Raw genomic sequence first — 13,129 nt, forward strand, 5'->3', positions numbered from 1 at the left:
GAGTCTTGAGTTCAAGCCCCGTGTTGGCTGTGGATCCTACTTTAAAAAAATAAAAATAAAAATAAAAAAATAAGAAGTAGAGCTCCACCTTACCTCATACCACATACAAAATTAACTCAAAATTAATCATACACCTAAATATAATAGATACAACCATAAAACTTCCAAGGGAAAACTTTACTTACATTTAATCTGGCAATTTTTCTTAAATAGAATATTTAAAATGCAAGTGATAATAGAAAGTAATAAATTGGACTTTATCAAAATTAAGAAGTTTCCCTCTCCAAAACACAATGTTATAAAAATTAGAAGGCCAGACATAGGATGGGGGAAATATTTTCAAACATGCCTCCAACAAATGACTTGTATCTAGAGTGCATAAGGACTCTCACAGCTCAACAATACCAAGACAAACAACTAATTTAAGGGTGGGCAACGCGTGTCAGAAACACTTTGCCAAAGAAAACATGTCAACAACAAATAAGCACATGAAAATATGCGCAACATCATTAGTCACACGAGCAGTCTTTTCCACTGGGGAGCGTTGGGCCTCTCTGTCGCAGAGACTTTGGGCAATGTCTGGAGACGGTTGTGATTGTCACCACCGGCTTGGAGGCTGCCTGTGGCATGTAGGGGAGCAGCTGCATTTCCCGCAATGCAACAGGACAGCTCTCCACGCGAAGAATCGTTTGACCTCAGACGTCCGTAGTAATAAGGGAGAAACTCTGCATTAGAAAGATGCACATCAAACCTCAGCCACACAGCAGCACACGTGAAAGGAAGAAAGGGTGAATGAGACAGAACATACTGTCACGGGGGAGAATGCAGAGCAGGTGGGGCCTCACACAGCTGGGGGTGTCGTAGTTATGCCACTTCGGACGGTGACTTAGCCATTTCTTTAGCAGCTCAGCACAGACCTGCTCTAGCGGCTCGACTCTCGGTCTTTCTCTGAGCGACACGAAGGCACATGTTCGTGTAAAGACTCACGCGGGGGCGCCTGGGTGGCTCAGTGGGTTAAGCCTCTGCCTTCGGCTCAGGTCATGATCTCAGGGTCCTGGGATCGAGTCCCACGTCGGGCTCTCTGCTGGGCAGGGAGCCTGCTTCCTCCTCTCTCTCTCTAACTGCCTCTCTGCCTACTTGTAATCTCTGTCTGTCAAATAAATAAATAAAATCTTTAAAAAAAAAAAAAAAGACTCACGCGGAACCGGACATCACAGCTGTATGTACAGCAGCAGGAACCTGTAACAGCTCATGTGTCCATCGATTGTGGATGGAGGAACCGACGGTGGCGGTTTAGTCGCACAAGGAAACACTGCTCAGCAGTGAGAAGACGCACCTGCTGACACACGCGGTAATAAGTAGGTAAGGATACAGGGGTGAATGTCAAAGACGTGATCTTACGTGAAAGATGCCAGACACCGCCCCAAGAAGGAGAGTCCCGTATAGCTCTGTTTGCAAAACTCTAGACTGCAAATTGCTCTGTGGGAACGGAAAGCAGATCAGTGATTGCTCCGGGATGGGGGTGAGTGGGGCAGGGGAGGGGAGAACTATAAGGGGGCATGAGGAAGTTTGGGAGGACGATGGATGTGTTCATTACCTCCGTTGTGGTGATGCCTTCAGGAGTGGTTTATGAAACAGTTTACCAAAATGTGTACTTGAAATATGTGCAGCTTATCACATGTCAGTGTAACTGGGAGCACACTGGGCAGGTGGGGAGGCTGTGGCTCCTGTTCAGTGTCAGAGAGGAAGGTCACGCTTCCCTCCTGGCCACTCTGGACTGGACCGGACCTGTTCACAAGCCCAACTCGCCTCTGCGACACCGGACTGAAAGGAAGTCAGTGCCTCAGAGCATTCTTTAAACTGTCCAGGAGGAGTGCTCAGATCGGAGGCTTCCAGAAGACCCAGATACTGTATAAGAAATTAAGAAATTTCACTTCCTTGCTATCTAAAGTTATTATTTATTTTTATAATAAACTCTCATGACTAAGGCTAGTCTGTGCGTGTTAAGGAACCAGAAAATCACACCAACTCATACTTGCCCTCCACATGCTTGTGGACGCATTCTCCCAGAACATCTGGCAATGCAGTAAGAAAGTAGCAGAAGAGTTACACATGTTGGAAAGGAAGAAACAAAATTGTATTATGTGTACTATTTGATTGTTTACCTAGACAGTTCGGGGGAATCAAACTGAAGGATTACTGGAACTCAAATTAGGTTGGGAAGCCTGGGTGGTGTAGTTGGTTAAGTCTCTGACTCTTGGTTTCAGCTCGGGTCCTGACCTCAGGATCCCGAGATCAAGCCCCACATCAGGGTCCATGCTGAGCTCAGCATCTGCTTGGACTCTCTCTCCCTTTCCCTCTGCCCTTCACCCCTGCGTGTTCTCTCTCTTAAATAATTAAATCCTAAAAAAAAGAAAAATAGGTTTATGTAATATGGCAAGGTACAAAATTAATATGCAGAATTCAGTATTTTCTAAATATGCGGAAAACAAACACTACAGGATGGAAAAAAGCTGATACCACTGAGAACAATGAAATTCTCACTACTTGGTCACTTCTTCTGAACATTTTCTACTTCTGTGTCCTTCTCAAAGTGTTAGGTTAGGAATCAGCCGGAATGTGTTTATGGTCCTAAAGCCTTTCCGGAGAAGCTCTCTCTGTGTGATCTGAAGGGTCACCGTCTCCTCTTCATTTAGTGTAATGCCTTGGTTTCTACTTCATTCAACAGATCAGCTGAAAACTATGTTCCTCCAGCAGCGGGCTGTAGCCTGACCCATCCTACCATCGGTTGTTTAGGAATTTACCAATGAGTTAATTATGTAAAGTACCCTTGTTCATATTGGATGTTTTTCTGTATGACGATGGACTCATATAATTCAGGAGAGCTGGGTAGCCAACAGCAAGAAAATATTTGTGTCCTCAGTAACTTGTATAAATAGAACTTAAATCTCTTGCTGTATGGTATTTTAGAATGTATGTCAAAATGAAAGTATGAAATAAACTGTTCTTGGTCATTTAAAGTCAAATAGTGTTTTTTGTTTCCATTAATTTTTGCTTTTATTTGTTAAGTTTTTATTTAAATTCAGTCAGTCAGCACACAGTGTAAAATTAGTTTCAAGTGTACAATAAGTGATTTAGCACTTCCATACATCACCCAGTGCTCATCACAACAAGTTCGCTCCTTAATCTCCATCACCGATTTCACTATCCGACCCTGGCCCCCCGGCCCCGTAACCACCAGTTTGCTCTCTACAGCTAAGAGTCTGTTTCCTGGGGCGCCTGGGTGGCTCAGGTGGTTGAGCACTGGACTCTTGGTTTTGGCACAGGTCGTGATCTCATGGTCGTGAGATCAAGCCTCCTGGCGGCCTCCCCACTTAGTGAGGACTCCGCTTCCCTTTCCCGCTCCTATTGTCCCTCCTCTCACTTGCTCTCTCTCTAAAAAGTAAATAAAGTCTTTTTTTAAAAGGTCTGTTTCTTGACTTGCCTGTCTTTTCCCCCTTTGCTTGTCTTGTTTCTTAAATTCCACATGTGAGTGAGTGAAATCATATGGTACTGGTCTTTCTCTGGCTGACTCGTTTTGTTTAGTCCAATACATCCGGCTCCATCCATGTCACTGCAAATAGCAAGACTTTTTTTTATGGCTGAGTAGTAGTCCAGTGTGTGTGTGTGTGTGTGTGTGTGTATGTGCGTGTGACTGTGTGAGTGTGTGTGCGTGCGCGTAAGTGTGTCTGTGTGAGTGTGTGTGCACGCACGCGAGTGTGTCTGTGTGAGTGTGTGTGTACGTACCTCATCTTCTTTATCCATTCATCTGTCAGGGGACACTTGGGCTGTTTCCATAGTTTCGCTATTGTAGCTAATGCTGCTAGGAACAGCAGGGTCCCTGTATCCCTCTGATTTAATACTTTTGTATCTTCGCGTAAATACCCAGTGGTGCAATTGCTGGGTCATAGGGTAGCTCTGTTTTGAACTTTTGAGGAACCTCCATACTCTTTTCCAGAGTGGCTGCACCAGCTCGCGTTCGTTCCCAGCAACCCAGGGCACGAGGGTTCTTTTTTTCCCCACATCCTCACCAACACCTGTTGTTTCTTGGGTTTTGGATTCTAGTCATTCTGACAGGGGCGAGGTGATATCTCATTATACTTTTGATTTGTATCTCCCTGACGATCAGTGATTTTGAGCATTTTTTCATGTATCTGTTAACCATCTGTATGTCTTCTTTGGGAAAATGTCCATTCATGTCTTCTGCCCATTTTAAAATTCAGTTATTCATGTTTTGGGTGTTAAGTTTTATAAGTTCTTTAGATATTTTGGCTACTAACTCTTTATCAGATACATCATTTGCAAATATCTTCTCCCATTCCATAAGTTGCCTTTTAGTTGAGTTGAATCAAATAGTATTTATTATTGAAACATCCCAAGTGTTCACTCTGGGACCCTAAGGTCTGAGGGCACTGAATTCCCCCACTGTATGCAGATAGCTAACCCTTTAGAGTTAGGACAGTCTCCTATGTAAAATGAATGAACTTGGAATTGATCATCTTTAAGATCTCTTTGTAAACATTTTTGTGATTCTCTGAATCTGTACCTGTCAAGTATTTTCATCCCTGCTTTTAAAAAAATTATGCAGTAGGGAGCCTGGGTAGCTCAGTGGGTTAAGCCTCTGCCTTCAGCTCAGGTCATGATCTCAGGGTCCTGGGATCGAGCCCCACATCGAGCTCTCCGCCTAGCAGGGAGCTTGCTTCCTCCTCTCTCTCTCTCTGCCTGCTTGTGAGCTCTGTCAAATAAATAAATAAAATGTTTTTTAAAAATAGTATAAAAATAAAAAAATTATGCAGTAAACAGTATTTCCCTTTGAAACAAATAGTCCTGTGGGGTATACAGAAGTTTTGCATCACTGTTTTTGAAACTTTGATTGTAATATCACTGGTCTTCTGTGTACCCTATATTGAAAATATCATGACATGACACATAGGGAATGTAGAAGGAACTATAATTCCATCTATCTTCATTTAACTATAATTTGACTTTCTATTACATTTAACATTGCTAAAATAAAATAGGAATAAAGTTTACATCCTTACATATCAGTGATTAATCATCTTTATCACTGATAATAAATAATAAAATATCAATTATTGAGCAATTATTCAGTAAATATTTATTAGGTGCTCAAAGTTCTGGTGCAGTCCTTACTGAAATGGAGTAATACAAAGCATGCACAAAAACAATAGGCCATGATGTCAAGGAGCTTGCAGTCTTAGCAGAGAAAAAAATATACTTTAAGTATATTTTAGGAATGTATGTTATTTGAGGAAAAGTACATGTCTATATTCAAGTGATCCCCCTTAAAATATATTTTCCATAATACCATGTGTATTACTCCCTGTGTATTACTAAATATAGGAAACTAGTTCCACTGTTTCACATTCAGGTCAGACTTGGACGTATTCATTCATTTGACTGATACTTACTACTATGTGCCCATTTTGTGACTCACATTGTTCTAGGTGCTGGGAACACAACCACATATTTCTAAAAGTCCCTTTTCTCATCAGGTTTATGTTCCAGAGGGTGTATATAACCTGTAGCCCAAGGTTTTTGTTTTTGTTTTTGTTTTTTTAAGATTTTATTTATTTATTTCAGAGAGAGAGACCGAGAGTGAGGAGGAGCAGAGGGAGAGGGACAAGCAGACTCTGCGTTGTGCACAGAGCCTAACGCGGGACTTGATCCCACAACCCTGAGATCATGACCTGATGTGAAGTCAAGAGTTAGACATTAACCAACTGAGTCACCCAGGCACCCCAGAATGTTATTTATTTTTTAATTAACATAATGTATTATTAGCCCCAGGGGTACCAGAATGTTACTTTTTTCTTAAAGAAATGTTACATCAACTTGATTTCACTCTTTTCCCTAGTTATAAAAGCAATTCTTGTGTATCCATGGAAACAAACTACAATGATACAGAAAATGAATGTTCTTTTGCAATCCTGTCCATTGGCATAATTACCATGAATAGTTTGGTATATATATTTACAGGCTTAAGAAAATTTTTTTTAATTTACAAAGTAAATCACTTTTATACATTTTTTTTTCCACTTAACAACACCATACACAACACACCATCACCCTATACCTGGAGCGTGTTTTCCTAACGAGGCATGGAGCCCTAACTCTTTCTGGTCATTGGTTACATAACGTGACCATTATGTAGAGACTGCGAGTTATTTCAGCCATTCTCTGGCTGATGATCGTTGAGGTTACCTCCAGTTTTCCCACTATGATTAGTATTTTGCTCAAGAAATTTTTGCTGACCACAAGGTACTCCCAAATTCACCCATGAGACCTAAAGACAGAGCTCCAGCTTGCAGCTGTCTCACTGGACTAGGGAAACGGAAATTGGAGTTTGGAAACTGGGCAGCCAAGATCTGAGGGCTCAGCGTCCCCGAGAAAAGAAGGATGTAAAGCAGTGAGCCTGGGACTTCCCATGCAATTTCCCTTGAAGGCTTTTTTTTTTTTTTTTTTTTTTTTTTTTAAAGTTCCTAAGTTGTATGTACTGGGGGTAAAAGGATGAGAAGCCCAGTGGAAAGCAGCTAGGTGATAAGAGTCTCAAAATCTTCTCTTAGATTTTGAGAGTCTCACCAATTTTCCTTTCTTCATTTCCTTGGGGGTGGGTGAGGCGGGCGGGCAGCAGGAGGCAGGGGGAAGGCCTTGTAGGCCAAGCTGAAGCTGGGGAATCATAGAAAGTCACCAGAGGGTTTTGAGGGACATGAGAGCCTGACTTGGAATCGGTTGTACGGTATTGGCATCAAAAGGGCCCCTGTGTAACTGTCCTGCCAGTGAAGAGACAGTGGCACCGGGCGTGACCATCCACAGTCACGAATGACCCACAGCAGCAGATACCATTCTGACCCCTAGTCTAGGTTCTTGTCAAGTATGCGGGTCCCTCAAAGTCCTGTCACAGTACCTGTGTAAGGGCGAGCCAGAGGCATGGAGAGGTCGGCCAAAAGGGGTGACCCGGGAGTTTGAAGGATGAAAGGATTTGGGAGGCCAGGAAATGAGGAGAGAGTGGGGAGAAAAAGCTCAATAAAGAGAACAGGACCCCAGAGTTCTCTCTCAGAGCAGGATATGGAAGAAAACACCTGGAATCAGAAAATTAGAGTGTGAGTGGAGGGGAGGGCAGGACAGGAAAGGTGGTTACTTCGGGCTACTGAGGGAGCTGTTGGTGGTTACTTAGGGAGACTTGGAGGTGGAAGTGGTGGGCTCGCAATTAGAACTATAGTCTGGGGTTTGAAAGAGAGGAGGGCTTTTCCTTATTCCAATCCATGCCCTCCTCTTTTCCATTTTTCCTTTTATAAATTTGGGAATCAAATATAGAGTTGAAGTTGCAAAAATGAATGAGATCTTAAAGTGAAAAATGAATGAGATCTTAAAGTAAAATGAAGAAAAAATTTTTAAAGCCTGGTATATTGGAATTTTATAATTTAAAAATCCCAATATATATAATCTGATTCATCATGAAAACTAGATCTCATGTCTTGAATCCTAGAGAAAGGATCATCTAGGTTTTATGAGTCCCTGCCCAATGCCTATGGGCTGAATGGTAGGTAGAACACAGTCATTCCATGGGCGACATCTTGAATCCTTCCAGAGCTTCTTGTACTGAGTTCAAACTTGCCCTTCTACAATGTCTGCATATTGTTCTTTTAATACAAATATTTAAGCTTTTATCTACTTTGCATGATAAAATGGTATAATTCAAGGACTACAGTAGACTTCACTAACTACATAAAATTAGCCAACTAATCATCAGCATGTAATTAGTTCCAAAGAAAAGCAATAGAATATTAAAACAATCTGATCTACTTTTTCTCATGTATCAGAGTGGACAAGTGATGCTATCTGGTGTTGGCCAGCACGTGGGGAATGAACATTCCTGTCCTCTGCAGATGCATCAGTTGGTAAACCTTTTCTGGAGGACCCTTTGTCAGTAGGCACCCAAATTTAGAATGTCTGTTTCTGATCTAGCATTTCCACTTCTAGGAATTTATCTTGATGGAATAATTAGAAAAATGTTTATATACACAGTCTTCAAGTATATTCATTGGCTTTTTTTTTTTACTGAAGTATAACATACATACAGTAAAATACACAAAATTTATACAGCTCAATGAATTTTTACAAAGTAGAAACCCCGTGTATCTGCCATCAAGGCATGGAACACTACTGACACCCCCAAATCTCTCTCTTGCCCTTCTCCAGTCATTGCCGCCCCAAAGGCAGCTACTACTCTCACTTAGATCAGGTTTCCAGGGAAGCAGACTCAGATTACTGTGCAGCTGGGACCGGTTTTTGTGGGAGGGAAGTAGAGGGGAAAGAAAGCAACACAATTGAGCAGAGGTAGGAGCTGAGTTGAATTGCAACTCCCAAAGTCTTCAACCAGCTGTCCGGGAACTCTAAGGTGCAGAAGACACTGACGAGTTCTCCCGAATTTCAGTGGAGGCCTTCATGCCCGGCCAACGGTGGGGGATGTGATCTTGGTCCGCTGAAACATTTCCCAAGAAGACCATCCCTGAAGAGGGCTCGTGATGGTGCTTTCCATTAGTTTTGCTTGGTTTTGGACATTGTATGAATGAAGAATAATGTCATGTTGTATATACTTTTTCTGTGTCACTTCTTAGAGCATAATGTGCCTTGATTGGTCTGTAGTGCTTCATTCCATGACATGGTTTCTCTTTCTACCGTGGTTTGAGTGTTTGCTTGGTTTTCAGGACTTGGCCATTATGAACACCATTGCCATGGATATTATTGAAGTGTTCCTTAATGTATATTTACATGCATTTCTGTGGGGCACACACCTAGGAAAAGGTCATAGAATAAGCATATGCTCAGCTTTATTAAATATTTTTCTAAAGTTCCACTATGTGTTAGTTTTCTAAAGTAGTTGTACACATTTGTGCTCCCACCAGCTAGAGAGGAGACTTTTGTTGTTCCAAACTCTTGCTAATTCATGTTATGCTGGCGAGTCATGTGGTTTAAGTGCATTTTCTTGGTGATGCACCATGTTGGGCACATTTTTGTACGCTTATTGACCTGGTAAGCACTCTCTTTTGTAAGGGGTCTTGTGGTCATTTATTTTTATTTTCTTTTCTCATTAAATTTTTGTTTTAATGGGTCTCAAAATTCTGTGACAGATGTCTGGTCAGGTTGTTCCCCATTAAAACATGCTGGTTTTAAAAACTAGTAACAAAACTGCCACACACACACACACACACACACACACAAATGGCCCATAGAAAACATTCTCCTTTGCCTCTGAAGTTTTATGATGCATTGCTGTCATTAACCACTCTTTCACTACTAAACGTAACTGGCCAACTGACACGGCTCTGAGACCCTTCTTCCGCCACCAGTTAAGGCTGGTGGCAGGTGTTGGGCTAATACTCATTTAGCCTTCTGAGCTTTCTGGGCAGACGTGGTGACCTGCCAGCTCCTGATGCCTTCCTGTCCATGGGCTTTGATGACACAGTGGCAACCGTCTGTCTCCTGTCACCGACAGCGAAGCAGCCCAGAGGAAGATAATCAGAGATGCTCTCAACACAGTAGGCTTGTCACGAACTGAATCAATGATGGCAGCATCACCAGATTTCAAGAACTCGGGACCTTCTTCCAGCTTTTTTCCCAGAATGGCGACCAGTCTTCTCTTTCAGCTCAGCAGACTACCAAGCAATGTGAGCTGTGTGACCCCCAGCGCTGCTCCGGCCTGGAGGGTTCAGGATAATCACCTGAGGCATGAAGCCAGTGTTCCCATGGGTGGGTCATTTTTGCTATCGCCAGCCACACTGCCACGACGGACATCTTTTTGACATTGAAGCCCACAATGTCCCCAAGAAGAGCCTCCCTCAGAGCTTCATGGTACATTTCAACAGACTTTATTTCAGTTGTAAGACTGACAGGAGCAAAGGCGACCACCACGCCAGGTTTAGAACACCAGTGTCCACTCAGCCCCCAGGGACAGTGCCAATACGATCAATTTTGTAGATGTCCTGGAGAGGCAGACACAAGGGCTTGTCAGTTGGGCAAGCTGGAGGCAGAATGCAATCCAGAGCTTCAAGCAGGGTGGTTCCCCGGGCGTTCCCATCTTTACGGGTGGACTTTCTATCCCTTGAACAGAGGCATGTTAGCACTTGGCTCGAGCATGTTGTCCGCATTCCAACCAAAATGTTGTCACAAACGCTACCGTGTCAGGGTTGTAGCCAATTTGCTTAATGGAGGTGCTGGCTTCCTTTACGATTTCCTTGTATCTCTTCTGGCTGTAGGGTGGCTTGGTGGAACCCATTTGCAACCCAGCCCTTCATTGTTTTGCCAGAAGGCCATGCTAACGGGTCTGCCTGTTCTTGGAGCTACCGGCCTCAAACTCACCAACACCAGCCGCCACCATCAGGACGGCTCCGTGAGCCTGAGACGTGCCTGCAAGCATGTTTTTGAGAAAGTCTCTGTCCTGGACTGCCATGATGATCATATAATACCTGCTGGTCTCGAATGTTCACACGGAGTCATCAATGGTGATACCATGTTTAAGTTCAGCTTTCAGTTTATCTAAGACCCAGGCATCCTAAAGGAGCCCTTTCTCGTGTCAGCCTCCTTTTCAAAACTTCCGATAGTTCCTTTGTCGATCCCACCATGCTTGGAGGTCAGATGACCAGTAGTGGTGGACCTGCCCAAGCCTACATGTCCAGCGATGACGGTGTGGACAGGAGTCTTCTTCTTTCCCATTATGGATGAGGTTTCTCACAGAACCTGTGTTCTGGCTGCAAACCCATTGCAAAAAAGCGTGTGGCCATTTTTATATTGGGCTTTATTTTTCAGGTTGACCTGTAGGAGGCCTTTCTCTCTTCGGGGTACAGGTCCCTCACCAGATACATATTACACATCTTCTCACGCTCTGTGGCTCGTGTTTTCACTCTTTTCCGCACCAAAGGAAACCAACTCTAGGGAAGCGGACTAAAATGTCAGCAGTCCTTGTGGCTGGGTGATGGGTTTTCCTCTTTGGTTTTTTTTTTCACTCCCTCTCATGTTCCGGTTCTTCAAGAAGCACGTAATGAAAAGAGTATTTAAAACACAGTAAAAGGAATTATTTGTTCAAAGGAAGCAGCATATTTAACACATAATAATGTAGTTTAAAAGGAACCTTTTGGAAGAGGTTAGCCAAGACAAGAACCTTGCTAGAATTTACCTTTAATATCACACAAGGGCCAGCGTGGATCTGCTGGAGGCCCCTGGTGGAGGGTGTTAATAAATTTACAACAAATGTGCTTGAAATGCCACAGCATAAAGGGCCACGTAGGAAATGTGTGTACACAACAGTTTGGTTCCCTCATCACCTCAGTTTTGTTATAACAGAAAAGACCCTTCTGCTCTCAGTTGGGGGAGACCTCCCTTACCGGGGGCTCGCTTTGGGCCTGACCAGCAGATATGACAAAATTTCAGCCAGAGCAAAAGACAATGAGGTTAGAAGTGAAAATGAGACGGATACAGGGCCCGCTACGTCATTGGGGCAGCCAGTGCCACAAACGAACCTGCCATACGAACATATGGGGCCTTCATTCAAAAGGCGGGGGGAAAGTACTAAAGTACTCAAGTACTTAAATACTTCAAGGTATCAAAGTAAAACATTTTTCCTTTCTTCCGCAGTCCCTCTCTCAACCTGTCATGTATCATTTATTTGCTATTTAATGTCATTCTAGGTAAAAAAAAATTTAAAAATGTAACTTATCAGCATGGATTTTATTCATCTATATATAGTGTGATGCCAGTTTTAAATGCAGATACAAGCATTTAACGCATGTGTGGAGTTGCCAAAATTACCCGATCCATTTTTCATTGCTTCTATGTGAATTCATATTTAATTCTCACCAGAACAGTGGAAACACTTCATGAAACTAACTCGACTGTTTTTATTTCTTTTCTTGATACTCACACGTTCTGCCAAATCTCTCTACCTGTGGCTCACTGGCAAGCCAGGACAAGAAAGGGAAGGAATTATAGGTGACCCTGCCTTTCCCCTTCCTTCCACGCCATGGTTTTCAGCCGAAGTGACTTGCTAATACAGAAACGTAACGGATAAGAACGAGGGGACAGGCTCATCTGGTTGTTCGCGCATGTTTCTCAGAATGCTCTTGTCTTCTTTTCATACTGGAGACAAGGACTGGACCTCCAGGGCTGTCGATGTCTCCACGTAATCATGCGTGTGACGTACTTACCTTGTGCTCACTTTGAGTCTCATTGAACGTCACGGGCCCCTGAGAATTCCACGCTCACAGGGCACCATCGTGTTAGATGAACAGGGTAAGGGCAGCCGGGGGGTGGGGGACACACCCTGTATGCCGTGTCCCCATCAACGCATATGCTCCACTGTCCTGACTTAACTCACAAGTTCAAACATAAATTATTTTTCTAAGAAGAGGATTTTATTTTATTTTTTCCTCCAGGTTTTTACTTAACTTTCAGTTAGTTAACACGCAGTGTAATGCTGGTTTCTGGTGTAGCATCTACTGATCCATTACTTCCATACAGTCCCCAGTGCTCACCACAAGTTCCTTCCTCAATCACCGTCACCTACGTCCCCCTCCCCGCCCACCTCCTTAAAAATAAACGTTCTGCATCCATTTTGAGTCTATTTGTGTGTGTGGTGTAAGGAAATGGTCCAATTTCATTTTTCTGCATGTGGCTGTCCAATTTTCCCAACACCATTTATTGAAAAGGCTGTCTTTTTTCCATTGGACATTCTTTCCTGCTTTGTCGAAGATTAGTTGACCATAGATTTGAGGGTCTATTTCTGGGCTCTCTATTCTGTTCCATTGATCTATGTGTCTGTTTTTGTGCCAGTACCATGCTGTCTTGATGATGACAGCTTTGTAATAGAGCTTGAAGTCCGGAATTGTGATGCCACCAACGTTGGCTTTCTTTTTCAATATCCCTTTGGTTATTCGAGGTCTTTTCTGGTTCCATATAAATTTTAGCATTATTTGTTCCATTTCTTTGAAAAAGATGGATGGTACTTTGATAGGAATTGCATTAAATGTGTAGATTGCTTTAGGTAGCATAGACATTTTCACAATATTTATTC

Source organism: Mustela lutreola, chromosome 3 (assembly GCF_030435805.1).
Source record: "Mustela lutreola isolate mMusLut2 chromosome 3, mMusLut2.pri, whole genome shotgun sequence".
NCBI classification, from domain to species: Eukaryota; Metazoa; Chordata; class Mammalia; order Carnivora; family Mustelidae; genus Mustela; species Mustela lutreola.